Source organism: Papio anubis, chromosome 6 (genome assembly GCF_008728515.1).
Source record: "Papio anubis isolate 15944 chromosome 6, Panubis1.0, whole genome shotgun sequence".
Classification (NCBI taxonomy): domain Eukaryota; kingdom Metazoa; phylum Chordata; class Mammalia; order Primates; family Cercopithecidae; genus Papio; species Papio anubis.
In genome coordinates, this window is record NC_044981.1 from 124,884,939 (window position 1) to 124,897,590 (window position 12,652).

Consider the following 12,652-nt stretch of genomic DNA (forward strand, 5'->3'; position numbering starts at 1 on the left):
TGGAGGGAGGACCTGGAGTATAGTACAGTTGTTTAACAAATTTGTCAATATGTTCTTTTAGGATACCATATTTGGTCTTGTTAAAGGAATTCTTTTCTATCCTCAAGTCAGAAAAATATTCACCCATATATATTCCTCTCATAAAGTTTTGTTTTTGACATATAAATTCCTTACTCTGTCTATAATTGATTTTTAAGCATACTAGGAGCTAGAAATCCAAATTCAATTTTGTCTATATTTATAATCAGTTTTCCAACTGTACTTTTTAAAGATTCCTTCCTTTCTCTACTGTTCAGCTATGTCACCCCCATCATGTGACAAATTTCCATGTATTAGTGTGTCATATGAAGTGATAGTCTCACTGGTGAGCAAGGAAATCCAAGTCAAGACTGTTGAGATGTCATCTACACCCTCTTAACTGGCCTCTCCATTCTATTCCACTGAAAATTTGTCAGTTCTTTTGCCAGTACGAAACTATTATTTATGATAAATTGTTCTTGTAGGATGAAGACAGCTAGCTCTTAGTGTATTATCTTTCTAAATACAGTTAGATTTGGTTTTCCAAGAGTTTGTTTCTTTTATGTTGGAAAAAAAAAAACTGATGGCTGATTTGGGCCTGTATATATACATTGATGGCTGAGTTTGGCTTGTAATTTTCCTTTCTCATTCCATTCTTGTCTAATTTTGGTAGCGAGGTCATACTGAATTCATAGACTGAGCTGTGGAGTATTCATTCTTTCTCTATGAATTGTAGAGATACTGTAAGAGATAGGTTTTCAAAAAATCTTTTTAAAAACATTACAAAAGTAATGTAAACTCATCGTCAGGAATTATAAAAACACCCAATATTACAAAGAACAAAACAGAAGTAATTTATAGGCATTACCATCCAGAAAGTATTGTTAAATATATTTTGATATATTTCCTTCTAGAACTTTTTGTTAGTCTCTGCAAGATATGTCCAATTTCCTCTTTATCTATATCTGTATACACGTAATATGCACACACAGAATTCTGACCATAGTAGCATATACTATTTACTAACTCTTTGATTACTTCATTAGAACTTTCCATGCCTTAAATATTCTTTAAAAACAGAAATTTTAGTACCTATTAAGCTGATTAATAAAACAAATTCAAATTAAGCTCCCTTTGCATCCCAAATAAAACATTTAATTTTTTAGGTGAGTGGTTAATGTTTAAAAACTCAGTAAATAATATGTCAATACATATTTTCACTTCCTGTTAAGCTTTGGGCACCTGCCACCTTCATTCTTAGCTCCATCCTGGTCCTGATGCAACTAGCCTGACCAAGCCTTGAAGTACATCAGGTGCTGTAACCCTACTCATAGGTACAATCTTGAATTTGTGCTGGATCCAAGGCCATTGCGTCTGGGGTGAGCTCCAACATCTTTGAGCCCCTTGAGCTGTATCCTTTCTCTTCCTCCTGGCCTTCACTGAGCTTGCTCTGTCCATGTTACTAGGCAGCTTGCCTTGATTAACACTGAAATCCCTATCTGGGCCTGGAGCCAGGTCACGAACTGCACTCAGCTTCTCTGGGTCTTGACAACATGATATCTTATTGCCAGATATGTGTTCATTTATTCTGTTTATCAGTAGGTCAAGTCAATAAAAATATATTGATTGCCTATGCCATGCCAAGCTACTATGTGGGGGATATTACTGTCTGGACTTTGATCTGCTGTTGAGATGTCAATCCAAACAGCTAGATCTCATTAAACCCTGCCAAATGCCTGATTCCGAAATTCACCATTGGCTGGACAGTCTGTTTTGCTCCAGATTGGACCTCTTAGATACTGATAGCATGTCAAGCTTACTATATCCCTTTTGACACCATAACTTGAAAATCTAGCTATCCATCTCAGGTCCCAGTTCTACAGACAGGTTAGTCCCCAGTAATTCTGGCTTCTTTTCCTATCCTCATGTCTCCCTCACCAATATCCTGCAAACTTTCCAGGTAAGCCTTCTTAGGTTCTGACCTTTACTACATTTATGATTTACGAAAATATCTTTATATATATTTTCCCATTCTAGTTTTGAATCTTAAAATAACTCTTTGAGATGGGGGGGAGGCTTGTTAAATTTCTGTTTCACTAAAGAGGAAACTGTCTTTAAGAAGCCTAATGACGTATTTATGTTTAATAAATGGCCTCTTTAGGATGTGAACTCAGACCTTATCTCTCATTTTAGTGTTCTTTACCCTGGGGGGTGGGGTGGCTAACCTTCACTTTGAACAGACCTTATAATTCATTTCAGGAAGCAGCCAAGTCTTTGGTATGAAGGATTAATGTGTTAGACCTCCTAGGATGACACTTTAACCCCCAAATAATTACTCCAAACACATAAATATTACATACTATGTAGTTAGAAGGATAAAAATCAGTAGATGTAGGGCCAAGCATGGTGGCTCATGCCTATAATCCCAGCACTTCGGGAGGCCAAGGCAGACAGATCACTTGAGGTCAGGAGTTCGAGACCACACTGGCCAACATGGTGAAACCCTGTCTGTACCCAAAATACAAAAAAAAAAAAAAAATGAGCCAGCCAAGTGGCACATGCCTGTAATCTCAGCTACTTGGGAGGCTGAGGCAGAATTGCTTGAACCCAGGAGGCAGAGGTTGCAGTGAGCTGAGATCACGCCACCACACTCCAGCCTGGGCAACAGAGTGGGACTCTGTCTCAAAAAAAAAAAAAAAAAAAAAAAAATCAGTAGATGTAAAGGACCTTTGAGCAATGTGAGAATATGTTTCTTAGCTAGGCATAGACCTATCAAAGGGAAAGCTCTGTGTGGGATCTCTTTTTTAAAAGAATTTAATTTTTATATTGAAACATAATTGTACATATATCTGTGCTACATGTGATATTTTGATACATGCATACAATGTGTAGTGATCCAGTCAGAATAATTAAGATATCTGTGACCTCATGTAGTTATCATTTATTTGTGCTAGGAGCATTTCAAATGTCTTCTAGCTATTTTGGAATACACATCCTATAGCCTTTCTGCAGACTGAAAGTCGGCTTGGCTACTTCAGAGTAGAGAAGTCACCCACCCCAATATACATAGTACATAGCAGTGTTAGGTGCCACCACCTTCAAGAGCACTTCTCAGCTTCCCTTTCTCTGTTGGGGCTGAAAACTTGGAAACAGCATTGCCTGACCTGTGTTTCTAGCAAAGTTCTTGTTTAGAGCTCACCCCCAAGAAAACATCACCTCCAAGAAAAAATCACCAGAGATTTGGAAAGCAAAGGAGAAGGAGAAACCATTATCTTCTGGTGACAGCTGTAGGTAGTGGATGTAGGCAGGAAGAAAATGTCGTCAAATGTAATTCCTGAATTTTCTTACTTTTGAAAATCATCAGCAATTTATCCTGAGCTGCTCTTGCCCAGCAAAAGTCTATCAGTTATCTTAGCATCTCATTTCCTATGAAAAATCCTTTCCCGCTTAGAATTTCTAACATGGTATAGTTTTCCCCCAGTCTAGTTTCAACTGATTATCATATTTTCCCCATGATTTTGTCATTTTTACATTTATTTTATTATTTTTTTTTTGAGACAGAGTCTGGCTGTGTTGCCCAGGCTAGGAGTGCAGTGTCAACAGTCTCAGCTCACCGCAGCCTCCGCCTCTTGAGTTCAAGAGATTCTGGTGCCTCAGCCTCCTGAGTAGCTGGGATTACAGGCCTGCACCACCACACCTGGGTAATTTTTTTGTATTTTTAGTAGAGACTGGGTTTTATCATGTTGGTCAGGCTGGTCTCAAACTCCTAATTTCACGTGATCCTCCTGCCTTGGCCTCCCAAACTGTTAATATTACAGGCATGAGCCACTGCGCCCGGCTACATTTACTTTTGTTTCTCTGGATGGGAGCTCTTCAAGGCATGGATGTGTCCTATTTACTTTTGCATCTTCAATGCTTGCAATATAAGAGGCACTCAGTAAATGTTGTTAAAAGGGAACCTAAAAAATAAATTTGGGTGGGAGGAGGATGAGATATTTTGGAGCAAATGAAGAACCGAATATCCTGAGCGAGGGAAAAAAGGAAATCTTCAAAATGTCACTCTTTAATTCTAGAGTTGTTTTGTATGGATCAACTAGCTATTAGCAATTAAAGCACTACCTTGATGAAAAAATCCTATGCGAACACCTCCTCTTTATAACAAAGTTGGACTTCTAAAAAATCACAAAAATATTTGTACATCATGCAAATTCAGACTGACATGCTTCATTAATGTTTGATTCAATGGTGACATGCCTTCTAATGAGGTATATTAGTGGTGATCACCACAAGAGAAACTACTCATATTTAAACTTTTTTTGATCCCATGGTTGGAGGTACAGAGGGCAGACACTGGGCAAAAGATGAAATTCTGATCCCTAAAAAACATCTTACATCTCAAACATTGTCTCAACATTCACTTTTAGAGAAAGTCCATACTGTGTCAGACATATGGTTAAGCATTTGAGACACAGAAAAATCAAGTTCCTCTACTTTAAGAAATTCACATGTATGATAAACATTAACCAATAATTATAAAATCATGACAGAAAGCACACAGGTTTCAAGGAAGTACCTAGGAAAAGCAGTTAAATCAAATTGGAGAGTGTGAGACCACCTGCTTCTTGGATTAAAGGACTCTAGAGTTGAGTCATGAAGGATGCATAGGGCTTGGCTAAGGAATAAAGGTGGTGCAGTGGTGGGAATGGCAGAATCAGGCTCTGGATGGAGGACTCAGGGCATTCCTGGATTCTCTGTGGGTATGAATAGAGGCAGAGAGCCATTGGCCCACATATCACCAAAAGGCCTTGTGAGCCACATTAAGGAACTTGGACTTTGGAAATCTATTGAGGGCCATTAAAAATAAGTCTTATGGTCAGTGGAATTCTGCCCAGAGTTTAGAGACCTGGACTTCATTCAAGTCTTTGTCCCTGAAATCCTTCAGATCTAGGGTGTTCCATGGCCCCAGGAGGAGAACATGATTAGACGGATATTTAGAAAGATCCCACTGGCTGCATTTTGGCGGGTGGTTTGGAGGGCCTATGACTGAAAGTAACAGGACTAGTTATGGAGCTTTTGGGGTGCACCAGGTGAGGAGTAATCTGGTGCATGGGCAATGGTGTACTAGACAGATTCAAAAGGTTCCAAATGAATACTCTCTACCCTTCTTCTCTTTTTTTGGTTAATTAAAATTTTTTTTTTTTTTTTTTGAGACGGAGTCTCGCGCTGTGTCACCCAGGCTGGAGTGCAGTGGCGGGATCTCGGCTCACCGCAAGCTCCGCCCCCCGGGTTTACGCCATTCTCCTGCCTCAGCCTCCGAGTAGCTGGGACTACAGGCGCCCGCCACCACGCCCGGCTAGTTTTTTGTATTTTTAGTAGAGACGGGGTTTCACCATGTTAGCCAGGATGGTCTCGATCTCCTGACCTCGTGATCCACCCGCCTCGGCCTCCCAAAGTGCTGGGATTACAGGCTTGAGCCACCGCGCCCAGCCAATTAAAATTTTTTCATTAAAATTTTCTCTGCACATTTCATTTCATTTTCATTTACATTAAATAATTAATAATCTAACTTTTACTGATGGCTTGGAATATATGCATGCTATATTATTATAACATCTGTTAACAAATTCTCTGACAATCAGGTATTTTCTTTCATATACTTTTAGATTGGAAGAGACATTCGTGTGTTTTGTTCAGACGTGAAATATCAAGCTGTTCTTTTCTTAAAAATACAAAATCCTACATAGATAACAAAAGAAGCTTAAAGTTGGTTTAAGCAATATGTTTCTAAACTCGGTGGTTAAATAATTATAGTACAGTTTTCACAGACCCACAAATGATTTTGCTGCCTCTGAGGACATGTATAGCTTGTGCTGGGTCAATGGGGTCGAGCCTCTTGTGGAGTCAGAGGCCTCTGTGTCAACAATTTCCTCTCTATTCTTTGAAACTACTCCTGTTTTGTTTTGTTTTGTTTTGTTTTTTTCACTGCCAAAAAAAAAAAAAAAAAAAAAGACTGTTCCTTTTTAATACCTGTGTTAACTGTTCTTAAAGTATCTACTTTAAGAGTCACAAACTTGTTGATGTCTTTAAACCCTCAAGAATGGATAAAACTACCTGCAGACTTTTCAGTTTTCTAAACTTAAGTCACTTAAAAGTTTATGTTTTCTAAAGATGATCATGAAAAGTGTTGAGTACTAGCTACTTCCTATTTTCTGACTCATTATTCTACTGGAAAATCTATAAAACTGGAATTCCCAGAGAAGCATATTCAGTAAGCTAGTTCAGTATTCAACCAATATGTTAATTAATCTCACCTTCATGAAACTGTTGGTGTGAAGAGACATGGAACAGCCAGGGTCTGAAGGATTTCACCGGCAAGTCTTTGAATGAAGTCCAGGTCCCTAAAATCAGAGCAGAGGTTCACTGAATCATAGGACTGGGAAGATAATAGAACATTCATAAGATAAGTGTGTTTTTGTTGGGGTCCGCGTGTTTCCTAAACAAAGGAATGAACACACAAGACAACACAAGACAAGACAAACATGGCGGCAGCCTCGAATGGTGCACTCTGCTTTATTTTATACAGTCGTTTGTGGAATGTTGCCAAGTCACAAGACACATTGTTGTTTTTCTGACCTTTCCCTGACTTTCTGGATTTTCAAGATGTTTACACATAAACAAGCCCCCAACGCCCTGCTTCGTTTGCAAGAGCAGGACTTATTGGGAACGCCCTGCTTCATTTGCAAGAGCAGGACTTATCGGGAACGCCTCGTTTGCGAGCATGTAGTCCTCTACATCCTAATATTAAGAAACATGATGGCTGGGCACGGTGGCTCATTCCTGTAATCCCAGCACCAAGGCCAAGGTGGGCCGATCATTTGAGGTCAGGAGTTCGAGACCAACCTGGCCAACGTGGTGAAACCTCACCTCTACTAAAAATACAAAAATTAGCTGGGCATGGTGGCAGGTGCCTGTAATCTCAGCTACTAGGGAGGCTGAGGCAGGCAAAAAGCTTGAACCCAGGAGGTGGAGGTTGCAGTGAGTCATGATCAAGCGCCTGTACTCCAGCCTGGGCAACAAGAACAAGACCCTATCTCAAAAAATAAAAAAGCTTGGATTCCTAATATGAAATGACTAAAGAAAGAAGTAGAATAAATCTCTCTTGCACTGTCCCATCCACTCACCCTCTGCCTTTAAAACATGTTGGGGTCCGCGTGTTTCCTAAACAAAGGAAAGAGGGCAGCCGCCATGTTTGTCTTGTCTTGTGTTGTCTTGTGTGTTCATTCCTTTGTTTAGGAAACACACGGACCCCAACATAGGAAATTCCTGCTTGTTTGCTGTGCTTCTTCAGGCTGTAAATCGTATCTCCTCTTGTTTTGATTCTTGTGTAGTCTGACAACAGCTGGATGTCCTTCTTACTATAATAAAGTATTCCAATAATAATTGAAACTCTACATGCCAAATCTTACTCCAACAAACTCTAAGGATTTCCCAGATTACTGACTTCTAACTCAAGGTTTTGGATAGTAACTGGAGGTAATACCTTGGAAATAGATTTTTCTCTGGGAGTTAAATAATAAACCAGTTCAGATAGGTATGGAGTCGCCAGAAGAGACAGACTATGGCTTAAAATTGAAAGTGTTGACCAGGATTAGAAGAAAGTGGGCCAATCAGAAGGTGGGGGTGGTGACACAGAGAACAGGCAGAGTTTCAAAGGCAGAGACATTGGCGGGACTCATCAAGCCATGTATGTGGAGACAGTATCCTGAAGGACTGTTGCTGAGTAAGGAGAGAAGACTCACTCTATGGGGACATGGAGATGGATATAGCCCAATATGCAGAAGGATGCTTCAATCACACAGACAGTCCCTAGCTCCCCTCAGTCTGACTCCAGGCTTATCAGGCACCCTGATAATAAGCATTGCTATGGAGTGTGCCTCTAAGGAGGGGTGTCACTGACTGGAGAATACAGTGTTTGTACCTTTTTGATAATCAGTGGATCTTATGAAAATAATCAGTATCGGGAGCAGCATATCTCTGATCTTGGCTAATATGATATTTTCTCTGGGACACTAAGTTTTTATGGCACTTCTATACTAAAATGGATTCACAATGGTAATAAATGCCACCTAGTGCATGTGCACATGACAAGCTGGTCACCTGCAGAAGAAGGTGCCTGCCCTCTTGTAATGCCCCAGGTACACACTGTAATTTTATTCACTTTCCCTCAATTGCTCTTTGAAAACAGTACTCTTTTGGCTACTAGCAATTCCAAACCCTGGCTGCATGTTAGATTCACTGGAATTAAAAAAAAGGAAATACCCAAGACAGCCATCACAGACCAATTAAAGCTGGGAATCTCTGTGCATTGGCATCACTTAAAAGCCCTCCTGGGTGATCCCCAGGATTGAGAACCCTTAGCTGGGTTATCGATAAAAAGAGCATTATCTGGTGGGGTAAGGGGGAAAATTCCCTGATATATGTTTGAAAGCGTTTAATGAGCATTTTACAGATGAGGAAACTGCGACTCAGAGACATGAGGCAACTTGCTCAAGGCTGAATAACTCATGGGTAATGGAGCTGGCATTTGAACCGAAATATTTCTTATACAAAATGTCATGTTCTTTCCATGATATCTGGGAGAATGCAGGGCAGAAGGCACAAACTCTACCAGGTTCTGATGAAGGGAGAGAAGAGAGGATGGCAAAAAGGGGATAGGGAGTATACAGTGGAGTTTTCCAGAGGCTCCATGTCATGTCGTGATGTCAACATTCTGGAAGCTAAGAGTGCTTGCTTGTGAATTCTGGCTGTGACATTTTTCTCAGTTTTAATTTCTAAAATGGTAAATATAAACAAATAAAAACACATATAAACAAAAGCTCTCTAGAGTCTTGAATAATTTTTAAGACTGTAAAGGAGTCCTAGGACCAGAAAGGTGTCCCATTCTAGAGAGACTAGGAAGCCATAATATGTATATGTGTGTGTGTGAAGGCGAGAATGAATACTTAACTCGGTTTATTCTAAAAAGCATTGCATATCATATTGGGAATTGGACTCCAAATCCTTTTTTTGTTTGTTGTTTTGAGGTGGAGTCTCTGTCACCCAGAGTGCAGCAGTGACATTTTGGCTCACTGCAGCCTCTGCCTTCTCCTGCCTCAGCCTCCTGAGTAGCTGGAATTACAGGTGCCCATCACCAAACCTGGCTAATTTTTGTATTTTTAGTAGAGACAGGGTTTCTTCATGATGGCCAGGCTGGTTTTTAACTCTTGGCCTCAAATGATCTGCCCACCTCCGCCTCCCAAAGTGCTGGGATTATAGGCATGAACCACCACGCCCAGTCCCAAATCCTTTTGATCTCATACCATCTTTAAAAACATTTTTTGAGCATAATTTTACAAAATATGAGTTATTTCAAATCAATTATAATGTACTATTATTTAAAACTTTAAAAATCACCAAATAGAGGAATTTTAAAACAATGAGATACAGATGAAGTAGGTAATATTTTAAAATAATTATTTTTATTAATGGTAAAAGTATATTTTAACCTCAATAAGAAATAGTAAAAGATTAGTTAATATGCTTTATCAAAAAAAAATGTCTATCACTTTGTGAGAAAGCCATTCCAAAATTATTCTAAGTTCTTTTTATTGTAATCCTTGACGATAATGACTGTCAGGGCTGAAAAAGACACCTCAAGAAAATATAAAAAATAGAAAAAAAATAGAAGATATGTAGAAAAAAAATCACTGGGTGTATCTGCTATTTCATGGTGAATCACATTTCATTGTCAGTTATCAAGTATGAAGAAGTTTTTGTTGAAACTCAGCTAGTAAATTCCTATCTTCTCTGATGTCAGTTAGTCGGGAAGTTATAAAGATAAGTTGAAATTCTCAACAAATGGGTTCAAAATCTCTTGAAACCCTTCATTTGGGTAATTTTTAAGCTGACTAGAAAATTTGGTTTGCAAGTTTAAGTGTGCAGATAATAGAGTTTGTAGGTGGCACATCTGCATCATTTCTGAATGAATGAATGAATGAATGAATGAATGAGTGAAGGTGCCTCTGGGACCCTTCTCTGAGCTAAGTAAAGCATACAGTGACAGTGACCCATAGACGCTGTCAACTTATATACCAAATATTAGCAACATGTGGTTTATATCATAATTTTTAAGATGAAAAAATAAACTCAGAGGTGTTCTATTTTGTTCCTGCACCTCCTGGCGGCATGCACCCTGCTTTGGGCTTTGGGAGCAATACAAAGCCACCAAGAAGTCTTAATTAGAGGAAAAGCATGTCCAGGCCCATGATTTACAGGCGTAGGTCACTAATAAAGATACAGCAAAAAGTGGGTTGGAAAAAGGGATGAAGGAGTTTCCAGCCCAAGCTAGAGCAGCAGAATGGGAGGGAGAGGGATGGATTTGAGAGAGACATTTTGGTGATACACTTAAAAGTTTGGATATGAGGCCGGGTACGGTGGCTAACGCCTGTAATCCCAGCACTTTGGGAGGCTGAGGAGGGTGGATCACTTGAGGTCAGGGGTTCAGACTAGCCTGACCAACATGGTGAAACCATTTCTCTATTAAAAATACAAAATTAGCTGGATGTGGTGGCACACGCCTGTAATCCCAGCTACATGGGAGGCAGAGGCAGGAGAATCACTTGAACCTGGGAGGCAGAGGTTGTAGTCAGCCAATATCGCACCATTGCACCCCAACCTGGGAAAATGATAATGCCCCTTCCTCCCCGAGCATGGGAAGAAGAGGGTGGGGCATGAAATGTAATGAGTTCAGTTTCGGATGATATGAGGTCCCCTTCCCTCCCCCCATGTGGTATATGGGAGGCTTCCTGCAGCATTGGGAGTGAATATCTGGGCAAGCTGAAGCAAAACCAGCTCCTTCCAAGCTTTATTTTTCAGGCTTCTAATCCCTAGGCTCTTTGTCTTTTCGGAAAGTTATTTATTTCTTTGAGACTCTGAAGAAAGCCATGGGTTCCAGTTCAGAAGAAAGTGAATGTACACACCACAGCATAAATTTGTACTTGTGCTTTATAGGACACTCAGCCCCAGAGATCTGTCCATGTCCAGATGGGAGCCCTGCTCTAACTGGCTCCTTCAATGACCTCAAAACCTGCTCTGTTTCCCTATGTGCCAATCTTCTGAGTCAGAGATAATTTGCTAATTATAAGTCACTTCCTATTTTAGAAATCCTCATGACTTATGGTCAAATGCTAATGTTCATCATGCTGATTGATGAATTGTAATTTCTAATGCCGGGTGTGAGATGGCAGATAAAATGGAGACAAGAGGAGGTTCACTCTGAGACTTTGATTCCTCTGGGCCAGCATTCATATGGCTCATCCAGGATGGAATGCAGTAGGAAACACACAGCACCACCTGCGAATGATTCTTGCCTCAAGGAACCAGAATCTAGTAAGAAGTACAAAAGAACAAGTTAAATGACACCACAAGAAAGCAACCAGCCAATCCAGAATGTGGGATACTGTATGAAACAGATGACCCCATTGCTCTAACAAATGAATGGCATGAAAAATTAAAAGAGAATATTCCAGAAAAAAAAAAAAAGAGCCTTGGCTGGGTATGTGGCTCATGCCTGTAATCCCAGCACTTTGGGAGGCTGAGGCAGGCAGGTTACCTGAGGTCAGAAGTTCGAGACCAGCCTGGCCAACATGGTGAAACCCCATCTCTACTAAAAATACAAAAATTAGCCAGGCATGCTGGCACATGCCTGTAGTCCCAGCTACTTGGGAGGTTGAGGCATGAGAATTGCTTGAATCCAGGTGGCAGAGACCTCAGAGAGCCAAGATTGTGCTACTACACTCCAGTCTGGGCGATGGAGCAAGACTCTGTCTCAGTGGCTGGCAAGAAGCCAAATAGGAACAGCTCTGGTCTGCAGCTCCCAGCGAGATCAGCACAGAAGGTGGGTGATTTCTGCATTTCCAACTGAGGTAACCAACTCATCTCACTGGGACTGGTTAGACAGTGGGTGCAGCCCCATGGAGGGTGGGGTGTCACCTCACCCAGGAAGTACAAGGGGTTGGGGAACTTCCTAGCCAAAGGAAGCCGTGAAGGACTGTGCCATGAGGAAGGGTGCACTCTGGCCCAGATACTACACTTTTCCATGGTCTTCGCAACCCACAGACCAGGAGATTCCCTTGGGTGCCTATACCACCAGGGCCCTGGGCACAAAACTGGGCGGCCATTTGGGCAGACAGTGAGCTAGCTGCAGGAGTTTTTTTTTTTGTTGTTTTTTTTTTAATACTCCAGTGGTGCCTGGAATGCCAGTGAGACAGAACCATTTGCTCCCCTGGAAAGGGGGACGAAGCCAAGGAATCAAGTGGTCTAGCTCAGCAGATCCCAATACCATGGAGCTCAGCAAGCTAAGATCCACTGGCTTGAAATTTTCATTGCTAGCCCAGCAGTCTGAAGTCAACCTGGGATGCTCGAGCTTGGTGGGGGGAGAGATGTCTGCCATTACTGAGGCTTGAGTAGGCAGTTTTCCCCTCACGGTGCAAACAAAGCCACCAGGAAGTTCAAACTGGGTGGAACCCACTACAGCTCAGCAAACCCACTATAGCCAGACTGCCTCTCTAGATTCCTCCTCTCTGGGCAAGGCATC

At 41.0% G+C, this 12,652-nt stretch overlaps 1 long non-coding RNA gene across 1 annotated transcript in view; it reads right to left on the reverse strand.

Moving 5' to 3' along the window:
- Window positions 1-6,593, reverse strand: part of LOC116275354 — a 55,444-nt gene extending 48,851 nt beyond the window's left edge. Inside the window, exon 1 of the long non-coding RNA XR_004184398.1 lies at window positions 6,330-6,593. This is a non-coding gene — a long non-coding RNA (uncharacterized LOC116275354). The remainder of the gene's footprint in view (window positions 1-6,329) is intronic.
- Window positions 6,594-12,652: the final 6,059 nt, after the last annotated feature.